We start from the raw sequence: 23,699 nt of genomic DNA, 5'->3' as shown, positions 1-23,699 counted from the left end.
TTATCATAGTTGTGATATATTTTTTTCGATCAAAATAGTAGTGATATTTTAGGAGTAAAAATAATACTGAGAAGAGACCTAAAGGGTTAAACTTTTAACTTTAAGGGGTTAAAAATTTTAGTTAATGCTGTGAAAGGTGACAAATAAAATAATGCACATGCAACATAATATAAATGATATAGGAAACTGTTGGTGGTTCTTAAAGAGTTAACTAATGGTTTGTAAACATAAGATTATTTATTTTCAGCTGTTACGATCGTCCCTTTACTTATTGTTACAATCGTCCCCAAGACGCCATTTCAGCTTTATTTGTAGAAAACAATGCTAGTTAATTAACAAAACTAATTTTTTTTATTGAAATGTAAATTAAGGTGTCCACTTACATATTCGGTTAATAATTTTTATTTGTTTAAACAAAATTACTTTGTTACAATATATTATTCTAATACCAAAACAGGTACTTACGTAGAGTGAAAATATCTTTTGTGATGTAACTCTTTCAAAAGTACGTAAAAATGGTTGCCAGCAGGGGTGTAGATGTATATTTATTAAATACACCTTGTGTGCCACCTAGGAACCAGATAAAGAACCCGACACTCGTAATTTTAGCTCTGTTACAATCGTACCCTGTTACAATTGACCCCACTCTCCCCTATAGTTTCGTTTGCACTCGTAAACTTCATTATAATAACGAAATATTGGTTTCTCAAATTTAAGCTATTTTATATTTTTCCAGAATTTTAAGGCTCTCGGCAAGAAAGAATCTAAAACTGTAGAAACTTTCTAAATAGTAAAATACACCCCATTTCCAGCAAAAATTGGAAATTTATATCCGTAAGAGCTAGCAGAAAAAATTTCTCATTAATATGCGATTTGGAAAGTACTTTTCGGAAATCATGCGGCAATATTTCCTTGCTAACTGAAAAAGCAGTAACTAACAGGGAATTCTTAAGTTCCGCCCTACTTCATTGTCCATTATTTTTCTTGAAAAAAAATAATAAATGTCTAGCATATCAGACATTTGCTGGACTATCAAGATTCTTCCGACTAGGTTCTTTTCAGCGACTCAAATAATACGTGGTCCTTTTGAATTGATATAAAATACTGACTGCCAAAAAAATAAGCCAGTCAAAGGAGAAAAGCTTTTATCCAGGAATAAGCATTATTTCCTATTTACTCAGAAATTTCTCATGGGATTGAGTGGCCTTAAATGGTGTATTGGAATAAAACTCTTTCAGTCCAAACTTCTTAGTGTTGTTTGATACGCAAAATAGAAGTTATAGTAGTGTTTACTTCTCGATTTTAGCGATGGTGAGCAAATAAAGGAAAGGAGAAAGTCCGACGATTTCTTTCGGAAGTTTTGAAAACTTTTCCAGGAATTGCTTTTGTTTATAGAATAATCTTTTGAAAGCAACTTAGAAATAAAAGTGTTTTTCTTTCTTTGCGCATAGGGCGTGCTCTTAAATTCTCAAGTAAATGTTGTGCGGTGATCATCAGTCCAATTTTAGTGGCTCCTTCAGGTAGCATCATTGTAGTATTACATTTTTGCACATTTTAAGCACATTTTTGGCCGTGTGAGATACACTTCAATTTGACTTTTTTTTTCCTTTCTCCAAGCTTTGGACATGTGCCTAGGTCATTATGGACCCATTACCATGTAGCCCAAAGCTTGGCTACTGGTCCGGCTCCACACAAGCCTAGGAACGAGCCCAGTCAGCAAGAATTTATTGAGAATTTAGATATGTACAAAGTCACAATGTTTAAAAAAATACAAGGATTAAATATGGTACAAGTTAATAACACATAATAACAAAAAGAAAGAAAAAAGCATAAAAAGAAAAAACAAAATAAACTTAAAGGCCGTAAACTATTTGTTATTGCCTTAACTAAATAAACAATTTTGAAAAAGATTCCCCCCCCCTTTCCTTTTTTCCCCTGCTTTTTATACAGAAACTGAGGCTGAATACAATATCAAAAAAGTTTAAGAGGGAACTTCAATTTGACTATCAAGTAGGGATATTTATATCAGAGAAATGAATAAAATCGTTTTGAAAAAGTTGATTTATTTACTAAATATTAAATTAAATATAGCCATATTCAAAAATATAAAAATAATGAAAAGAAGTCTCTTATAGGGATCAAGATAATCATTTTCTTAACATCGAGTATTTTTGCTAAAACTCATATTCAACGGTAGGCAACTGAGAAGCCAAAAATTCCCCCCAGTCCTTTGCCTATAATAAGAAATTGAAATTATTATTCTCAACGGACAGTTAGGAGCCTGGGAAGAGATCCATTGTTGGCGACAAGTCAAAAGATGACATAGCCAAAAATAAAGCCAATCCCTCAACTTCAATATTAAATTTGAAAATAATTTGGCGAAAGTAAATCGTCAAAAGGACTGTGAGAATTAGAAGAATTGGTATAACCATGTAACTGAAACTTTGCGTTTTAAGAAATAAAGAATGAAGTGTTACAAATAAGTTTTTGTTTTCGATTTAGTCACGACAGTAAATTAATGAGTCTCATTTGTATTGAAATTAAAAGTTAGCCGTTACATTGATCGTTAAGAAACGAATAAAATATTTTATATTCGCTTTTTATAAATGTAATAAAAATTAAATAATTTGTTTAATTTAATTAAAATTCGATCAAGAATGATTAAAAAAATAATTTTAGGAAATTAAAGAAATTTTAAAAGCTAGAAGATATATAATGCCTATTGGGGCATTACACATATAATTCCATTTAGAATATCAGAGATTTTTTCAAAGGTACTATTATTCTTTCGAAACTATCAAAACTTAAGTAATATGAATGATATCAAAAATATAAGTGTATAATACTTATCTGTGGATTTTTTAAAATGTTATGTGCATTTTAAACCTTTTTACCAAGTTTTAAGGCATAAAGAAAATTCCAACTAAAAAGCGATTATTTTCAGGAATTTTCTCTCTCAAAAAGTACATCGAACCAAATATCATCGAACCAAAATATAGGAACTTTAAAAAATAATTCAATGCAAATTTGCTACATATTTAATAAATTTAACCATGATATCAATCAAGATCAATTTTTATTCATTTCATGATTGTATGTATCAAATAAACACTTTACGATAAATGTGTCAAATTTTCCCTTTATTATGGTTCAAAATACTCAAACCTTTGCGATTCACACTGACTAAAATCTAAGCTCAACTGAATGTCCTACTAAGTGTGAAGAAAATTTGAATCTTATTATATAATTAAATATAGCTTTGAAAATATCAGTTATATATACTTGAATATTTTTAACTGATTAAAATCAGAGTTCCAGTGTATGCCCTATTAAGTATGTAGAAAATTTAATTATCATTATGGTTCTAAGTATCAACAATATGGTTCAACAAGTATTAAACAACAATGTGGTTCAGCAGGTTCAATAAACAGATTTTCTTATGTAAAAACTGTAAGCTAATCATAAAAACAAAAATTTTATCATTGATAGATTCTTTGAATTTTATTATCATTAATAATTTTTTTTGGAGGACAAGATTGTAAAATGGTCCTATAAATGTAATTCTTTACTTGTATTATTTAAAACACTAAGAGGCCCTGCTCATGAGCGATTCCCATTCAATTTTTTCTAAGGAAAATTTTCTAAATTTTAAATATAAATTTATATCTGGTAGTCTCTAAACTGCTATTCTCTTAATTTTTATTTATTTATTCATTTTTTGATAGTTTTGTTATCAATTTAAGTTCAAGCTTATGAATTATAAATCTTGGTAGAGAAAATTGTTTTTATATCATTGGATAAATAAACATTGATTAAAAACAGCTAAACGAATAAAAAATTTAATGAAAAAGAGCACCTTAAATCGAAGTAACTTTCAACAACTTGGATTTTTGAAAACTCTTGCCTTTAGTTCATTATAGAAACCAGCTCTTTAAGAAAGCCAAATTTCAACTATATTGCTGCATTTCAGCAGGCTATAGATCATCCCGCAATGTTTTCTTTTAATTCAAATTAAACAGTTACAGTATCTATTTAATTTTCACAAATTAATTATTGAATGTTATTTTTTTTTAATTTCATCGTACTTTTTTAACATTTTATACACACATCCGTAATTTCAAGTTTCGGCATTTTATAGTTTTTGAGCAGTAAAACAAAATTTTATCTGAATTGAACACCCAAAACAGAGGAGGTGCTTTCAAATTTTTAATATCAAAACATTAAAAAGAAATTCATTATTTCTTAAGATTGTTGGGAATTAAAAAATTATCATTCTATTCGAATTTAGAGTTGAAATTTAAATTCTAAATTTCATACAAAATAATAAAACTTAGAAAAAAACTGATAAAAAAGTAAGCTTTTCCATTTTGGAATAACTGTTATTTATTTTTTACTTATAAATTTCGCCATATTTCTCAGTTAAATTTAAACTCTATAACTGGCATACTATAATAAATATATTTCAATAAAAAATCTTTTAGAATTGTTTTGGTACGCAAAGTGTACAATGTATTTTGTAGGGATTCCTCTCCGATTTCAGAAACATCATTTGTGAAAAAATAAAGACAATAAAAAAGCAGACGACTTATGTTGGAAGTTCTTAGAACTCTTCCATAAATAGTTTTTGTTCGCAGGAAAATTCTTTGAAAGTAGCAGGACAATAAAGTGCTTAGTTTTGTTTGCCCGCAATAAACGTTCCTAAACTTGGATATCAAAGGATTCTCAAACGTTTGGTTGCTTCTTATGGAGCTATTTTTCTTTAGAGGTTTTTTATGAAAAAAATTTGATATTTTTGTTTAATGGTCGAGGTTTTTGAATAAATTGCTTTTCACTTTTTAGGTAAATTGCAGCTTAAAAGAATGCTCTTTTTTACAATATACACTATCCTGCAATAATGGAAGAGACATTTTCAGTTTTTGACATTTTTTTTAAGTTTCTCAAGAAATACGTAAAGAATAATTTTGTAACTTGAAAACTGGCTAGTTCATGTAATTTTTTATATTTATCATTAAATTTTGAAGCTTTCAGAAATTTAAAGGGACAATAAATTACAAAAGAAGGCAAATATTTTTAACCCCCTATGCCAGAAAATCCAGCAATAAACTTGAAACTTGTATCAATTACTTTGGTTATTATTTGAAATTACTGCATGAAGTATCAAAAATCTAGCTTAAATATTTATGCAGATATGATCATTTTTATCGACAAAAAAAAAACAATTTTTTTGTCTCATGCTTTATTTATTTTTTTGCTATAATATTGAAAAGATTTAATGAAACTAAACAAAATATTATGATCAATTTAAAAGTAACTACAAAATTATTTGCATGAAATTTGAAAAAAAAACTAAAAACTATGAAAGATGTTAGTATTAAAAGTAATTCTTTCATATTGCGCATGCAGTGTAAGAATTAAAAAACGATTTTCATAATTTTGTAATGAGTTGTATTTTAACGACGAAAGTCTTACTCTCATATCTTAAAAACAAACAAATTACACTACCTTATAACTACCGGACAGCAAGGCCAAAATAAAATTTGTGGAGAACCCTTGATCTTTTTTACCTTTCTTTAAAAAAAAAAGAAAGAAACCTACTTAGAAAATTTGTTGAAAATTTATAATTTAAGATAATCAAATCAGACCTTTTACATTAGTTTTCAAATGTGATTAACTACAGAATTGTAGAAAAAAAAATTTCCGTTAAGAAACTACTTTAAATACTCATATCTTGCCCAGTTTCGAACGATTTTTTTTCAAATTTTTGAACATTAATTTTAAATTACTCCGAAAACGTTGTTTAATTTTATTGGAAATTTATATAGTTACATCATAATAACCTAAGGCAAAAAATTTACTAATTTATAAAAATTTCCATATCTTTATATACAGAGTTATTCACAATTCCCTCTGTTTACTACAATCTTATGTTTACTACAACTGACTTCAGTGGTACATGTGACTGCCATCTACCGGCAACTGCTTAAATTAAAACTTGAATACTTTCGGAATGATTTCATATGTTCTTTTTTGCTATATTCGTCTTCGTTTTTTTACTATAACGCTTCGAAACCCAGGAGGGAATTATGAATAACCCAGCATAATAGATTTACAAAATTTTATGCAGTTATTGCAAACAACAACCAAAGTAAATGATTCAAATTACAAGCTTATTGCTTGATTTTTTTGCTTGATTTTTTTGCTTGATTTTTTTGCTTGATTTGTTTTCCTTCGTCATTTATTGTCTGTCCCTCAAACCTTATTGCTAAGCATGAAAAATTGCATAAACTAAACACTTCTAAAGTTACAAAATAATTCTCTGGGTGTTTCTTGAGAAATTTTTAAAAAATATTAACGACTGAAAGCGTCTCTTCCGTTACTGTAGGGTAATGTAGAAGGTATGTAATCAAATTCTACAGTCCAAGTCTATGATCTTCTTTCGTGTATAATAATTTTAGCGAATAGTCTTCTTTAGTGAATAATCTTTTCAGTGTCTAACATTTTATTAAATAACTTTTTAACGTATAACCTTTTGTGCATAAACTTTTCAGCGTATAACCTTCATTTGTCGATTATCTTTTAATCGTATACAAACCTTTTTTTTGGGTATTATCTTTTTAGCTTACAAACCTTTTTTTGTAAACAATCTTTTTAGCAAGAATATTCTTTTGTGTGTAATCTTTCTAGCGAGAACTTTTTTTTCATTATTATCTTTTTAGCGTATAACCTCCTTTTGTGTATTATCTTTTTAGCGTGTTGTCTTCTTTGGTCCATTTTATCTGTAATAAAGATTATAAGAAAATACAAAGTAAAAAATACTGTGTTTTTAAAACACATACCTCAACAACAATTTATTTATGAAAAGTGTCTCCAGTTTTGTAGTTGGGAGCTTTCAAGAGCTTTTAATTTATTCATTTGTTGATTTGTTAACATGATTTTCTGACGAGAAAAAAAATCTATCACAACCATTATTTTGAGTGTTCAATTTTGCACTACGATTTGTGATACTTCTACTTTATGACAATAACGTAAACTTTTGAAAATGAACGTAAAAGCTTATGAACTATTTTATTTATTTTTTTTATTTAATTATTTAACCGTTGTAAATTGGTAAATAATTTCATCAGTAATCGGTTTCCTGATTGTAGCGAAATACAAAAAGAAATTGGAATTAAGTTTAAGTGGTCCGAACTTTAGTCGTAATAATTAATAAGATCACATTTTTCATAGACTTTTATATCCATATTTTGAATGCAAAAAATCTAATCATGATGGGAAAAACCTATGTTAATGTAGAGTGCAATGTTGCGAAATTTAAAATAATGTCTGCACTGCACCAGTTTATTATCATACTTAATATCAACATCTGGAAATCAATTGCTGAGAGAAGGGCAGAATGGTAAAAGCTTCTGAGGAAGGCCCAGGCATACAAAGGGATGTCGTGCCAATGCTGATGATGAATATCAACATGTGACAAATTTCTTCTCGTACGCAAACGGAGAAGAAAATTCTTATTTAATTACAGTATTTGGCAATAACATTTCTGGTTTTTTGAAAAATGCAACTTTGGCTAAATAAAACAAACATATATGTTATTTAAACCATTTATTTAGTAATATTTTCATTCATATGGTCACGGTTTACAAGAAATTTTGGTTTACAAAATTATTGTTCTTATTACCACACATTTAATAAAAAAAAATTTAAAGTAAATTTAACAAAATAAATAGTTTTAATACCATGCTCTACGGTATCGTGATAAAATTACAAAATTTTGTAATTTTATCACATATTATAGAACCATATTTTATTGTAAATTTTACCAAACTCATTACTAAAGCTTCTCGTTTAAATAACAAAGTTTTCTGATGTCGAGATAGAGTCAGAAACACGGTAATTTTCACCAATTTCGGAAAGTTAAAACCCTACTTTTTTTCTCAATGTAGAATCCGACTTACAGATCGAAAGTTATTCAGGTTTTCTGCTTTTTATTTTACACACATTGTTTAAAAAAACCTGTTTCTTTTCAAAACTCAACTTAAATTATATAATAATTTTTTATATTAGATTAAATTTTCATATCTTCTTAATAACTTGAATCACTTTATTTTTAAAATTTAAATAAAATTACAAAAATCTATCATTAAAACATTATACTGTACATTTCCCAACCCCAAAACATTTTTAACTTGGGTAGATATCTTTTGAGCAGCTACTGTAAATGTTTTTTTACTCAACAATTTTCGGTATTACGAGAAAAAAAAACATTTCAGCTGATTATTCAAACATACGGAAACTGAAAATAAAATTCAAAGTTACACTAGAATACCCATATTCAATAGAGGACACAGTTATTGTTTTGCTGCGCACGTACTAATTTAAAAGATTCTCGAATTTACAACGACATGAATTCCACACATCTGCTGGATATAAATTAATACGTTTTTGGATAATATAAATTATGAACTCATTTGCATAAAATTTAATTTTTTTATGCTTAATTAGTATTTTAATTATCGTCAGACAAACATTATAATTCACTATTTCACACTTACATTCATAGATTTAAAATATTGTTCGCCAATTATAATGAATTATAAGTGTTCATTTAACGCGATTGATAATATTTATTCGTCTTGTTAATGAGAACATAAATATAAAGAGGGATTAAATCAACCTTTGCATGATGCTCTGGAGAGCGATAAAATGAAGATAATTGGTTTTATTGCAATACTCCGTGATTGTTAGGTCAGGAAATTGTAAGGCAGCCACCTTAAATAATGGTTTTATTGTAAATGAGGATTCTTATGGGAAAAGAATTGAAAGGGTAAATTAATGAAGGGATCATATAAGTTCTTCTTGAGAAAGAAGAGTTCTTGATTTGAAAATTAACATATTCCTTGATTAAAAAAATTAATCTAGTGCAGTTAAAAATACATATGAAACCCTATAATGTAGATGATTTAAAGATTTTTCAACTTAATATTAGGCTTACACGTGAGTGAGATGCATCCATCAACAAAAGTATAAATTCATTTCTAAAACACTAATCTTTTGCGAACAGCAAAAAACTTCTCTCCAAATGCGTGCTTAATTGGTGGAGAAAGCGTAGATTGTTGAGAAGCAACGGTTACGATACGATAAACTAGAAATCTATACTTTCATCACAAAAAAATAACATAATTTTGTAGTTCAACGACAAGAATTTATAAATCCCCGTTCTTAAACGATAGTGGTTCGATCCGATGTAAATGTTTTGTTTAAATAATCCTAACGGTTGAAGAAAAAATAATTTTTTTTAAAAATTCGAACGCCAACAGTTCTAATTCAAGGTCATGACTGCCTGGTAGAACTCTTGTATCGCTTACGTATATATGACCATCCTAATTGTCGACCATGTGACTCTAAAGAACCTATGAGCCAAAAAATCATCACAATAGGTCAATCTACGGACTTGACTCCGAAAATGCAAAATATTTGCGTGTGAGCGAGCTTCTGGGGAAATGACTTCGGTCTTTCTTTTACTTCTTGTGATTCCTTCTGATATTTATTTGTATTTGTAACCGTCATTGAACAGCCGATCCAATTTTTGGGTTTACAACTACTAATGTTCAACTCCGTAGCCTTGTAATTTTGAACCCAATCCAGAAGGCAAGGAAACTCATGGATCAAGTAATGGGTGAAATTTGCCTTCGTGAAGGACTTTTTGATTGAACTAACCCGCATTTGAGTTACATTCAGAGGAAGACCTCGAGAACCTCCCACGGTTAGCCTTATGGCAAGGGGACTCTAACCCATGATCCGTTAACCAGTGAGGATATTTCGCGTCAGCACTGTGGTCCGTAGAAGCCGGATGCGGAATTTGTATCAACCAGACATGCCCGGGATTCGAATCCGGTTTACATCATTAGACGGAGAGTGCTCTATCCCCTGAGCCATCGCAACTCTTCTAATGTTTATTGATCGTCTTTGTTGTATTTGATTGTTCCTCCCCCCATCAGATGCTAATTTGTAAGTATATATTTTAAAAGGCAGTACTTCATTCTTTTACTAAGTATCAATATCATATTTGAGATTTATATAGACTTGGTTTATTGATCTATTGATTATTGATCTCATCGATAAAATAAATTGGTTCTTTTTTATTCTACCTGCAGTTCCCTTTTAAAGGAGGTATGAAATAGCTTAAAACACTTCAAAAACAACAGTTTTTTCAATTAGATCCTTCAATTGAGCACTTTCAGATAGACATTTTCGTCATCATTCACCTAAGTAAACAGATCTACAAATTTTGTTTTGTTTGGAGATGTTTACGCTGATGTCTGATATGCAAAGAAATACAACTATGTTTTGTGAAATTTATAGTAACTAAATTTCCAAACATGATTTAATCTTCATTCTAAAGAAATAACGAAATGTTTGCGAATATTTTGAGCAAATTTAGACTATATTAGTTATACTGATTTCAAGTACAGAAATTTGGTTGAGTTTCACAGCTATGTTGAATCAAGAAAAGATGTACTGGTTTTTGAACAGCTGCGACTTATTTTCAAAGAAATAGCTTCACGAAATCATCAAGTTAACTTTCAGAGCACACCACCATAACATTTTCGTATAATTCTGTAATTTTAAGACTTAGGTATGCTGAATCTCAGAAACAACAGGAAATTCTCTCGAAATTACTGTACTGTATGACACTCCCAAGATAAGACAATAAATCAAGAAAATAAACATGATTTTGGCAAATAAAACCAAACTATTGGTAGTTTTTCCATTCACTTGGTCATGGTTTATCGGAAATTTTGTTTTCTAAAATTATAGTTATTATTACCACACTTGTAATAACAAAGAATAATATCTTTTATGACATACTCTAAGGTATCACGATAAATTTAATTCCACAACCAAGTAAAACTTTATCACCAGTTTATTTTGATGTAAAATTTTATAACTTGGAATTTTTATTTTTAGAAAAAATGCTTTTTAAAATTTAGATTTAAAAAGAAAGGCTGTTGAATTAGTTTTCATGGGATCGCTTAATTCTTAAAAATTTCCAATTTATATAATGCTAAAACTAATTTATTTTTAGGACTTCATTTATTAAATAATACTTTTGTAAATTTTATTCATCTTCCTTTTTTATTCCTCACTAACTTACGTGTCTTTGTTTCTTTTCTGTTTGTTTTCTTTTAGATTAAGCATTTTCTAATTAAAACGTATTCTTTCAATTATTCTAACTATTTTATTTAAGTTTCTCGCTTATATTTTGTACAAAAAAGAAAACCACTTTATATGATAAAACTTCCTCCCTTCGATTTTTTTTTAAAAATTTTATTACATTTCTTCTGAGAGATTATTTATCAAATCTTCAGTTTCAAAAAAGTTTTGTTCTAATTTAGATTTGAACGGCTCTTTTATTTCGAGTTTATCTTTGTGTTTTTATAATGCAATTCCACGTTTAAAAACGGTTTTGTTTAAAGCTGCACATTTTTCAAATATATATATATATATATATATATATATACTTAATTATTAAATATTGGTGGGAATTCTAATTTGTCTTTTTATCTTTATTTGTCTTTTTAAGTCACTATCTATTCCATTACTAACTAAATTTAATATATTTATAGCAATGAGTTTACCGTCATTATATAATTCGGTTTTAAAACTTGATAAATAGACTGAAATCATTCCGTTCTACTATTCAAAGTTAAAACGTAGGTATATCTTATTACAAAATATTATTAATAATAATAATTCTTTGAATTTGTTTTATTTTTGTACAGTTTATTTTTTGAACGTTGTTGTTGTCTTGCCCCATTTGCCAATAATGACAATCCTATTTTAAGGCAGAGGAATGCTCTACTCTTCCGGTGTCGTTATCTTTGGCCAATAATTTGACTTCTGGTCCACACATACGTCAAAGCCCGTTTCACAGAGAGGGCACATTCACACACCATCCATTCATCCTCAGATCGTAAATTTGCTCTAAAACAGAGCACTATCAATCTCCGATCCAGTACCCCCAGAGTTATGGATTTATTATAAAAACTTGGAGGTCTTCGTGATCCCGATAGATTTACCGTGAATCAGTCTCCATTTTGTATACTTTGATCTTTAGCTGGCGGGAATCGAACTGTCGACCTCTTGGAGCTGTCTCAACGTGATTATATTTTATATTAAAACTCTTAAAACTATTTAGTTTAAAGTTTACGTTTTTGATTTAATTTGATTAAAAACTTTGATTTATATTTACTATTTACTTATTCTATACATTAACTATTCATCCTGAAAATTCAATACCTCTCTAACTTTTACTTAAATTAATTTTTATTTAAAAATTAATTAACTACCATTTCTTATATCGGTAAATTGCGCAATTTCATAACATATAATTCCAAACAATAGTATAAAACCATTCCATTCTTCTATAAAAACAAAGGGTTTGTGTATTGTACGGTAAAAAGAAAAGAATTTTTTTTTTCTGTTGTCTTATTTCTGCGCATTTTTCTTTCACAATACCATTAAATGTTCTTTCTGACATAAAACAGCTTTATACGTTTGATGTCGTAGAAAGAAGTAACTAAAGTGAATAAAAATAAAATATCCTGCCTACTGCTTCAGATAAGAGTTTTACTATGTGATATGTCCTAGTTAGAAAGATAACGAAATTTCTTCTTTTTAGTGTTCTATTCCTTTCAATTTTTTTTTCTTTAGTGCTTGTTTTATTATTTTAACATTGGTCGGAAGAATAAAACCGAAAATAAAACAATTCTTTTTGTTTTAAGGTATTGTAGTAACTTTTCTTTATAATAGTTGTTAATTTTTTAGTTATTCGGGTATTTTCTGGCTGAGACTAGTTAATGAAATGTATGTTTAAAAAAATTTATATTTTGAACCAAAGATTCAACCGTTATAGCTTCTCTTATTTCCTCATAACTTTATATCTTTTTTTTAAAAAGAAAAACATTTCCAAATTCAAAGAAACTTTAAATTTTTATATATTTTTATGTGTTATATTCCTTTCATTTTTCTTTTAGTCATTGCTTGTTTTATTATTTTAACATTCGGCATGAATAAAATCAGGAAAAAAAACAATTTCGTTCTGCCTTAAAGTATTGTAGTAACATTTTTTTAAAAATGGTTTATATTTTTTTAGTTATGGTGATTTTTAGACTCAAAGTAGTTTGGAAAATGTAAAGTTAGTAACTTTAATATTTTGAACCAATTCTTTTTCACTTTTTCTATTACCTGGTAACTTGATTTCCTTTTTGAAAAAGATATTTCTAAATTAAAAGAAACTTTAAATCTATATGTATAAATTTATTAAAACATCGCGTAATAATTTCACTTTTTTAGTGTTCTTTTCCACGTAATATTTTTCTTAGCACTTGTTTTATAGTTATACCATTAGTTAGAAGAATGAAACCGAAGCTAAAAAGTTCTTTTTATTTTAAAATATTGATGTAACGTTTCCCTAAAATAGTCGTTAATTTCTTTAGTTACACAGGTATTTTTACACAGAGAGTAGTTAAAAAATATATTGTTAAAAAGTTTCCTATTTTGAGCCAAAACTGATACAATAGTTTGAGCCTTTTTATATTGCCTGGCAACTTAATTTTCTCTTAAATTATAAATAGTTTCATAAAACGAACTTTTAATTTATGCATTTTTGTTTAACGATAACAAAATTTCTTCTTTTTGGTGTTTTATTTCTTTCAATTTTTTTCTTCAGTACTTATTTTATTATATTAACAATTGTCAGAAGAATAAAACCGAAAATAAAGCAATTCTTTTTATTTTGAGACAGGTATAGTAGTAATATTCCTTTATAATAATTGTTAATTTTTTTAGTAATTCGGATATTTTTAGACTTAGAGTAATTAAGAAAATTTATTGTTATCAAATTTTATACAATAAACAAAAACCAATTCAATCATTTTAACTTTTTGTAAATGCATTCGAAAAAGATACATTAATAATGAAACAATTCCCTGTTTCATAAGGATAAAAGATTTAAAAAAAAATTTTCAATATTTTAAATTTTTCTTTGGCATTTGCTTAATTATTTTAACATTGGTCTAGTAAATATTATGGAAAAATATTGAAATAATACCTTTTCGGAATTGCAAGGCATTTTGGAATAGCAGTTATATTCCCTTATACTATTTGTTAATTTATAAGTAACGTTTTTTTTCAAAAAAAGTAGTTTAAAGTTTAGAAAATATATATTTAAGAATTTCTGCTTTTAAAACAAACACTAGTTCAAGCATTTAAAATCAGGTCAGATTAGTTTTAAAACTTTGTATACAGTATGGTCATTTAGCTATTTTTTGAAATTTTATTGTATAAAAAATCGTTTAAACACAAATATTTAAATTTTATACTTCCGTAAAGAAACTTTTTGCGAAATTAACTAAAAAAACTTATTATAGAATCCTAGAGATGTTAAATAATTTTATTTTTACTCATAAAAATATAGCGTTTCTTTTTTAATTGCATATTATTTTTTTTAAAAAAAATACTTTAAATTGCATCAATTTCTTTTTTTTCACGATTAAACTTCTTAAACTTATAACAAACCCAAAATGCCCTTTGATGAAATCAATTTACAGCAGTTTTTCGCCTTACACAATTTTTAAATCCCTTTTTATTATGCAAAAAATAAGATGACACAATCTAGATTCATTCTGATTTTAAGAAGATTTATAAATATTTTATTTAAAGTAGCGTGGCGTACAATGCGTTGAAAAAACGAACTACGCCAAATTTTCAATGTGCGACTATTTCGAACTGCAATTTCTCAAGAACTACTTAACCGATTTCGTTCTAAAGCTTTATTTTGTCATGACAAATTACATACTTTAAATGATTAAAAAGATTGTAAACCTTCCAATTTAAACTAGCATTAAATTTTTGAAAAAAAATAATATTTACAGATATTTATTTTTGCATGGAAATTTCTTTGGATAAACGAATTTTATAATTATGTGTAAAACTTTTTCAATTCTCTTAAAAAATTCTCGAGATTTAGTGAAATTCGCAAAAAATTAAAATTAGCGTTTTGGCGTTTAAACTTTGATCGTTCTCCTGGCCAGACTATGGGGACCATGTTTCCCTGATTTATTCAGAGAAAATTCGTTTTTGTGAATCATTTCGTAACTTAAAATATTGTGTGCGCTAATTAAATAGCATATTTGAGGTCCCTTCTTGAACTCTTGAGATTGAGTCTTCGAATGTGAAGATCCGATCATTAAATCAAAAGTTATTCAGGATGGTTCGTTAATTTTGTTTCTCTTGCCCATTGTGTATCAAGAAAGACTAACGGCACGTGGTTTTGAAGAAAGTTAAATTCTTCTTCGTTTTCTAGATCAGTAGTGATTTGTATAAAGTTCTAAACTTAAGAATATGAAAATAATTTTAAACGTTTTTAATAAAATGTTCAAATATCTCGAAAAAATACCAAACATTTCATGAAGTCTAAGCAACATTTTCAATAGTTGACATTTTTTTCTTTAAACTACTCCTAATTATAATTTCCAGGTAGGTAATTTACAATTTTCTGGAAACAGCATTATACAAATTCGATTTCTCCTCGTAATCCCAGTAGTAACCTAACAGAAAGAAATTAGGTTCTACGCGGAGAAAAAAATTCTGGTAAAATTAACGTACAGTATAAAAATGACATTTTAGTGACATGGCAGTTACATTAATGACAATTACTGTTCTACATGATATTATATAGAAATTGAAATGTTTATCACTAAACTATGATGTAAGAATAGTTTTCCTGGACAATTTGGAAATGCATGGCACCAATTTCTTATTATAATATAATTAATGTAATTAATAAATAATTCTTTATTAAATAATATTATTTCTTTACTAAGTAGATTATATATAATTTCATTCATCAGTAATTGCAGAAGTTTTTCAAATTTTCCTTTCTTCTTTTGCTTTGATAAGATTTTTACATAGACTTTCTGAATGAACTGTGCTCATAAGAAAAAGGAACACACTGTATAACTTTTGATCTAATGATTGGATTTTCAGAATAAGACGCAATTTTAATGGTTGAATAGAATTATCTTAGGATAAGCTTATTTTATAATTGTGTTTAAAACGTTTTTCAATTTAATAATCCAATTCGCTTAAAAAATTCTCAAAATATGGCAACATACACTAAAAGGTTCAAAGTATTGGTGTCATATTTTCCAGAATTTGGCTTCACCCTTCCCCACATTTTGAAGGTGAAAAATTCAGATCTATTAAAAAAGACAAGTTTATTCAAAGAAAGTATAGTTTTTTGTTTCATTTCGTAGCTTAAAATATCGTCTGCACGTATTTAGCATATTTGAGGTCATCTTCGTTAATCATTAAGTTTGAGTCATATTAGGTAAAAATCCGACCAAGAGAGCAACAGTTTTTCCTTTTTTTCGAGCACTGAACGTTATTCATTATGTTAAATTTATTGAACGAAATAAAAAAATATTTCTTTAAATAAGCACTTTATTAAGCGTAACCAGAAAACCTAAAGAGACTATTGTTCTATAAAGGTAAGGGGTAAGTTATTTCAGTTTTACTTCTTTTAACAGTTAAATTATGTTTGTATGTAAAGATTTTAAATTATCTATAAAGTAACGTAAAATAATCTCGAAAAATCTTTTAACTACAATGCGTATTGGCTGGTATAAAATAAAATAAAAATGTCCTAAACCAAACGTCGATATATCCAATTTTTTTGTCCCTCTTTCAGAATTGACTATGTTTTCTGACCTTCAAAAGTTCAAGACAGTTTTAAAGATAAGCCCTTTTCTGGGTCATTCCTTTCTCTTTCATTTGCATTTTAAGAACACTGAATTTGCATTTGGCGATAGGAAAATCAAGATCTAAACCAAAGCCTAGAGGTTTCGATTTGGCTATTTTGGAAGTTCATTTTTTTTTGTTCATTTTAGTCTCAAAACAGACCCATTTCAACTAAACGTTGCCATTCGAGCTGTCAAAATATTGAAAAATCGCATCTATAAATTCACAAGCAATCAAAAAAGTGCATTAAAAAGGTACTTCAAATATATAAAAATATATAATAAGAAAGTTCTTAAAATATGAAGTGTCTTATGAATGCTAAAGTCAAAATAATGACTTCTTTACTCAAAAAATCTTTAAAAAAAAAGCATTCGCTATTACTTTTTTTAAAATGTCTCAATCTAAAGAACCAGAAATGATATGAGTGAAATGACATAACATAACTTAAATTTGAAATCGATCGAAATATAAAGTTAGTCTTTCGTAAGTTTTTGTACTCCCATTGTTAACAATACTGCATCACTACTGCTGTTACGGACATTTTTAGAAGCATTAAAAAAATATTAAAATTCTGATCTACCAAATAATGAGTACCGGGTATGCTGTTATAATTTTTATTATAAAATTAAGGTAAAATAACGTAAAATAACCAGCAGCAGTCACTCCAGCTAAATAACCGTTAAGTTACGGTAAAGAACACTTTTTACCTTTGCGGTTTTGAAACAGTTTACAACTAACTTCTAACAGTTTATAACTACCTGATTTTTTAACAGTTTACACAGTTAAAAAATCAGGGATACAAAAGTATGAGAAACTATTTTTAACCATTTGCATCTAGCCTGGTTTCAAAACTGTGAAAAAGACATTTAACTGGGTATTGGAGATAGTTTAGCAGCTTTGTAGTGCTGCCATCTATGCGTGACGGAGAGCATCGTATTCTAAAAGTTCAGGCTCACAAATTGGGGAGTGCAGGACACCAGAAACTCTTCTTTTGAAAGGAATGGAGAAAACATAGCGGTGTCAATGCTGGAATTCGAACCCCCGTTTGTTGGTCAGGAGATTTCAGGACACGCCCCTTGGCTGTAATATGTATCAATCTGCTAGGAACTAAGTAGCTTCATTAAATAGATAAAATTCAGGTCGTTTACTGTATTAGGTGAAAGCAGTAAGAAAATGGATTCTCTCACAGTTAATAATTTGGATACCATCTTAATTACGGTTATTTAACTGTTTTGTTTAAATGTGGTTAAATAACATAAACAGTTGTTATTAAGCCATTTTTCGAGGGATTTCTTACAGTGTACCTAGACTAGAAAACAAGAATAATGCAGTGGTAATATTTTATTTCCAGAATAACTCACAATGAGGAGTGGTTTCTTGTCTTTTTTTTGTAAGTTTAAAAAGGAAAGAACTGCATAATACTCTCAACACTGAAGTTTTTTTTTAAAATAAAGTGTTATTTTCAGTCATACACTTACCTAGTATTCCTTTTACTGATGTTTTTATAATTGTAAAGCTACTGTCCTGCATTCTTACAATGACATTTATCCGGGGGGGGGGATGAAATATTCTAACTACGGTAGAAAAAAAGAATCAACATAATGCTTTAAAATAAAAATCAGTTCAAAAAGTGGCAAACTGGAAGAGTCGAAATTCTTTTAAATGTATTTTGTTTACATAAAAATTACATTTTCGCTTTCATAGTTATAAAACTGAAAATAAATTCTGTTTGTATTTTTTTCAGGAAAGATGCTGATCTGTATCGCTTACCATTATCATTCTTCAATAGCTAAGGAACAGTCTATCCCTGAAGGATGTAGCTTGGAAATGAACGACTAGCGCTGCACACTTATTTTGTAATCTTGCTGCTCACTGATCGAATAATTGTAGTATGTACCAAAACTTGGTAAATTTATGTATTTTTTCAAATAACATCAGCCCTGTACGTTTTATACTTGTAAATAAACGATCCCTTCAAATTTGATGAATGATTTGGGCCGAAGGCAGAGAACTTTTTTCGATTAGTGTACCAGTTATATTAAGATTTATTATTTTCACTTATCCAGAGTGTCAATTTTTTATTTTTTCTCAAAAAATAATTTTTAAACTATTGCACTGTACAGTGATTGTGTGATTTTAGTGCATCTGCACTGCGATTTTAGACTATCGAATTATATTGTATAATATATTTGCTTTTTCCAAGTTTTAACTTTCTTCAAATAGAAATCGTATAAAAAGTATTTTAAAAATATTTCAGTTTAATATTGAGCTAATGCAAAATATCCTAAAACAGCCATCTTCTTTGTCAAACAATAAAATGAAATTGTAGTAATTAATGCAACATAGTTTTAATTTTTCATAGATTTCTTCTGCAAAATGAACTTCTTTAGTGAATATGGTACTATTGTAAGTCTTAACATCCTGGAAAATATCACGATGTCACCAAAATAGCATTTTTTTGATCTGCTTAGAAAGACCAACAACAGTGGAATTTTTCTTTTAATATTTTCAGCGAATGTCAGTTCCTAAAAGTATAATTTAAGACGTACTCCTTACGAAGCACCGAAATGCATACGGCCTGCCACCTAGTGGCTCGTGTATCATGGGTCCTCCACCTCTGATTAAAGCTGGCGAAATTTACATGCATGAGTAAGTACATACTGGCGAAATTGAGTTCTTTTAAAAAATAACAAAAGTTATTATTAACATAAACTAATGCTTAACTACCATTGGGCAAAACAATATCTCAAAGGGTTCAGTCCTTTGAGAGTTTAGTCCTTCAATATATTTGGTAAAAAAATATGTAGTACAAATTTATACCTTCGAGAATAATAGAGATTTTTTACTGTATGTGTGCCTTTTCAAAGGTTTGCATTAAAAATATAATTGGATTTACTCCTGATAGTTAAAGTTCGTTCTTACAATTAAGAATTAAAAGAAAGGTAAGAAATTTTGACCACGTCACATTTTGGACTATTTTGTGGAATATCTATTTTCTTAATTTGAGTCGAATGGAGTAGTTCATGTTTTATAACCAAAATAGTAAGATCTACATTATATAAATATCCCTAAGCACGCAATAAATGCAAAGAAATATCATTATTGTAATGATTAAAAATAAATAAAAAGAGTACAATTAATATGAAATAATATGAAGAGTACAATAGAAATAAAATGAAGAGTACAATTAATTTAAAAAACAATTTTATCGTATATATCTAAGCGAAAATCTCATTTTCTGTCATTATTTAAAATTGCAATCCCAGGAAAGTAAAAAAGACATTAATGAATTCTAAGTTTTTATAAATATTCATTAAGAGACTAACATTACATTAAGAGACTAATGCATTCTAAGTTTATTAAAATTTATATTAAGAAATATATGAATTTGAATTATAAACTTTAATATAATGGTTATCGATTTAAGGCAGTCTATTTATGTACAATTTTTTCCAATATTTTGGAATAAGGTTATTGGATATCGAAAAGAAAATGGACTGAATGAAAGATACATTTGAGAAAATTGTATCTTAAAAATGATACGTTGGCTCTGTGCCAACCACACTCAATAAAGATGTCAGACAAGCCATTTATGACCTGAAGATGATGGCAATAAGCTACGCCATCTGCACAGACATTTAGAAACCTAAACTGATAAGCAATAGTGAGTTTAGATAGACGCCAGTTGGATTCGATTCGGAAGTTCACTTCTGAAATATACAAGAATAAGTTATTGAACGAAATGTTAGTCTATTAGCATTGAAATGCTTTAAGTTTTTAACTTTTCTGCCATAAAATAAAACAGTATTAAAAGAATTGGAGGTTTAATCTTATTTACTTTTACATTAAAAAAAATACCTCGAGCTTCGTTTAAGAAAACTACTTCGAAGTCATTCCGTTGATGATTTATCGACTACGTAATTTAGTCTCAACTTTATAAATAGTTTATTAAAAAAAATTTTCATTCTTATAAATTCAAAAAGAAATATTAAGAAACTGTTTTCGATAGCTTAAGTACGAACTATAAAATGTCATCAAATTAAAGAAAAAATATTCTTGAACACTTCAAATTCCAATTGAGCTAATCAAACAGAAACGCAAAATTAGAAAGCATAATTTTATCGGAACAAAAAATACTGAAGGATAAATACTAAATGAGCTGCAAGGGCCTATTACACATATATACTTAATTATGCTACTGTTTATATGTTTAACGCTTTTGAATAATGTAGTTTTCAAGAATTTCCCTTTATTGTTCTTAAACAGATTATATAAATCCGATTCAAAACAAAATTGAAGAGTAGGACAATTATTCGTTAATTTCTTACATGCTTTGATAATTAGCATGGCTTTAAAAATCTATAAAGCTTAATAACAAAAATTTATACTATTTTTTACAGAGAGCTATGAGGCAAGAAGCAAAACACATTGAGAACCAGAGGTTTTTAATTAACTCATTCCTTCTTGCTCCCGTCAAAATGACTGGGTGGATTTTCATCCTCTATTTCTCGTGCCTGTGATATTTCCGGGCTCGTGTGTTCAAAAGAAATGGGCCAAAAAGGTTAAAGCACTGTATTTCCTATGTCCGGAATTATGTTTACGACTAATCTTTTATTGTCATATCTTGAAATTAATGCTTCATATAAAGAAGTAAATGTATCGAAGGTAGAAGCAAATTCTTTCACTTCGTTAGCAAGACAAGAATTTAAATAATATAGTTTCTGTGTTTCACCAAGTTGACTGTTAGAAGCAATTAAATCATCAAATTGATTTTTAAAACTAGAAAAATGTTCATATTTTCCGGAAAATATAGGAAGATTAACTGGAGGAATTTTTAATACAGTTTCTAAGTTATCATTTAGTTTATGATTATTCTCTGTCTTATTATTAGAATCAGCACTAGATGGCAGTGCCAGACTATTTGTCATGTGTTTAGAGATTGTTTATTTTAAACAAGATATCACAATATATAAGCTAAAAATTAACCCAAAAATTAAAAATAAGAAAATATATTGTATATACACTTACTTTTATATAATTTTCTTGAATAAAAAATGGACACTTTTATAATTGTTTTCCTCAAAATTATGTGAACATTAAGAGATTAAGTAAAAAATTTTATTCACTATTTGATAATTATTATGTAAGAACATTGCACAATTTACAGCCCATAAACCAAAAGTGGCCAATGAATTATATTAAACTTAGCCTTGGAACTGTCTTAAATATTAATAAAATATAAGAAGGAAAATTACCACGAAAATTCTTTTCATCCTGGTTATCTTTCAGCAAGTAACTAAAGTAAATAATATAATTTAAAACTTTTATCGATGTATTTCTACAAATTTCCTTTACTGTTTGCATTTGTATTACATGGAGAATAAAACCACGTAAAATTCGCATTGTAAGCCTGGCGACGGGGATTCCAACTTATGATCCATCTACCACTGAGGATGTTTTTCGTTAACACTGTTTTCGGGGCGAGTCAGGTGGGATTCGTATAGACCAGCCATCAATGATATTTGAATCCAGGCCACATCATTGGGAGATGAACGCTCTTTCCTTTTCGACACCACAGCCCTGATGAATATTTATTGAAGGGAATTAAAAAATATATTTTTGACTTGCCATCATTTTTTTCCCAATGTCAACCTGGAGAATTTCGTCATACAGGCATCTGAAGAGCAGATTTGATTGCCACTCCTTCAGGGGCTCCCACCGTAAGGCCAGATAGTACAGCAAAGAAAAGAACACCCATGCCTTGGCTGGGATTTGAACTCAGAACCTTTTAGTTTCAAGACCAGTTCCCCGACCTCTACTCACGCTGTTTGGTGACTTTATAACATAACAACTAAAATAGAGCATAAAACAAAAATAGCAAAATTTCAAAACCCGCCATCTAACTTTAAAACCAAAATTAAAGAAACATCATTATCAACAAACTAACCTTTCCATTAATAATAATATATTTTTCGCAAATTTATTCCAGCATGAAATAAACTAATCTCGTATGAAATACTGCTTAATAATTAAATAGTTTAAGTATTGTTACTGAAAGAATTTCTCGTTGTTTGAACGCAAAACTGACATTGTTGAATTTGGTCTCCTCGTATCCTAATTAATAATCGATTTCGGTCAAAGATAGTTAAAAAGTTTAAAGTAGAAATGTCAAAGATATTCCTAAAGTAATCTGAAAATTGTTGTATCTGAAACTCAGTCATGCAGAGCTATTAATTATCTGTAGCCGGCCCATCTAATGGAAAATTCCAGTTTTAAAGAATGATTCCTTAAACTTTGTTTCTGCTTATTTAGCTTGATGTCATCAATAACCATTGAAATAGATCCTGTAATGCTGTTAAGTTTTATTCAAAACCATCCAATCTTTTGAGAGGGAAAAGCATTCAAGTAACGATATTTTAATTCAAGAGACAGATAATTGTTCTAATTAATTACAAAAATACTGGAATTGCAGAATAGTTTGAAGCAACTAATTTCGTAACTTCAAAATTATAAAATGAATAATGTGAAACTTTCAAAAATTATCCTTTGTTGGTTGTAAAGAAATTGTTAAGATAAAATGATAAAAATTTTAGAGTACGTTGAACTGTAGTATTGTGCGTATTTAATTGATGTCATGCCTTTCCGAATTTGGTGTTGAAGTACTCTAACAATTATCTTATTATATATTATATGTTATATATTATTATATTATATTATACTAGTGGGCTGAGCCCCCTGCTCGCTAACGCTCGCCAACCCCCGAAAATTGCTACGCAATCTTATGTGGTTTGCTTCGCAACACAAGCTCACTTCGCTCGCTACTAACTTAGCAATGCACAAAATTCTAAAAATTCAAAACAATCATTCAAATCCATATAACAATTTTTTTTTAAGAA

General features: G+C 28.3%; 1 long non-coding RNA gene across 1 annotated transcript; it reads left to right on the top strand.

The window, feature by feature from the left end:
* The first annotated feature begins 12,650 nt into the window (after positions 1 to 12,650).
* On the top strand, positions 12,651 to 21,657 carry LOC107437454 (uncharacterized). Its single transcript, XR_001583249.3, has 3 exons — positions 12,651 to 12,785; positions 18,548 to 18,692; positions 21,204 to 21,657. It is a non-coding gene; the product is annotated as an uncharacterized lncRNA (long non-coding RNA).
* The last annotated feature ends 2,042 nt before the right edge of the window (positions 21,658 to 23,699 follow it).

This window comes from Parasteatoda tepidariorum, chromosome 2 (genome assembly GCF_043381705.1).
Source record: "Parasteatoda tepidariorum isolate YZ-2023 chromosome 2, CAS_Ptep_4.0, whole genome shotgun sequence".
Classification (NCBI taxonomy): Eukaryota; Metazoa; Arthropoda; class Arachnida; order Araneae; family Theridiidae; genus Parasteatoda; species Parasteatoda tepidariorum.
The sequence above is the reverse complement of the archived record's forward strand: the minus strand, read 5'-3'. Positions and strand labels throughout refer to the sequence as shown.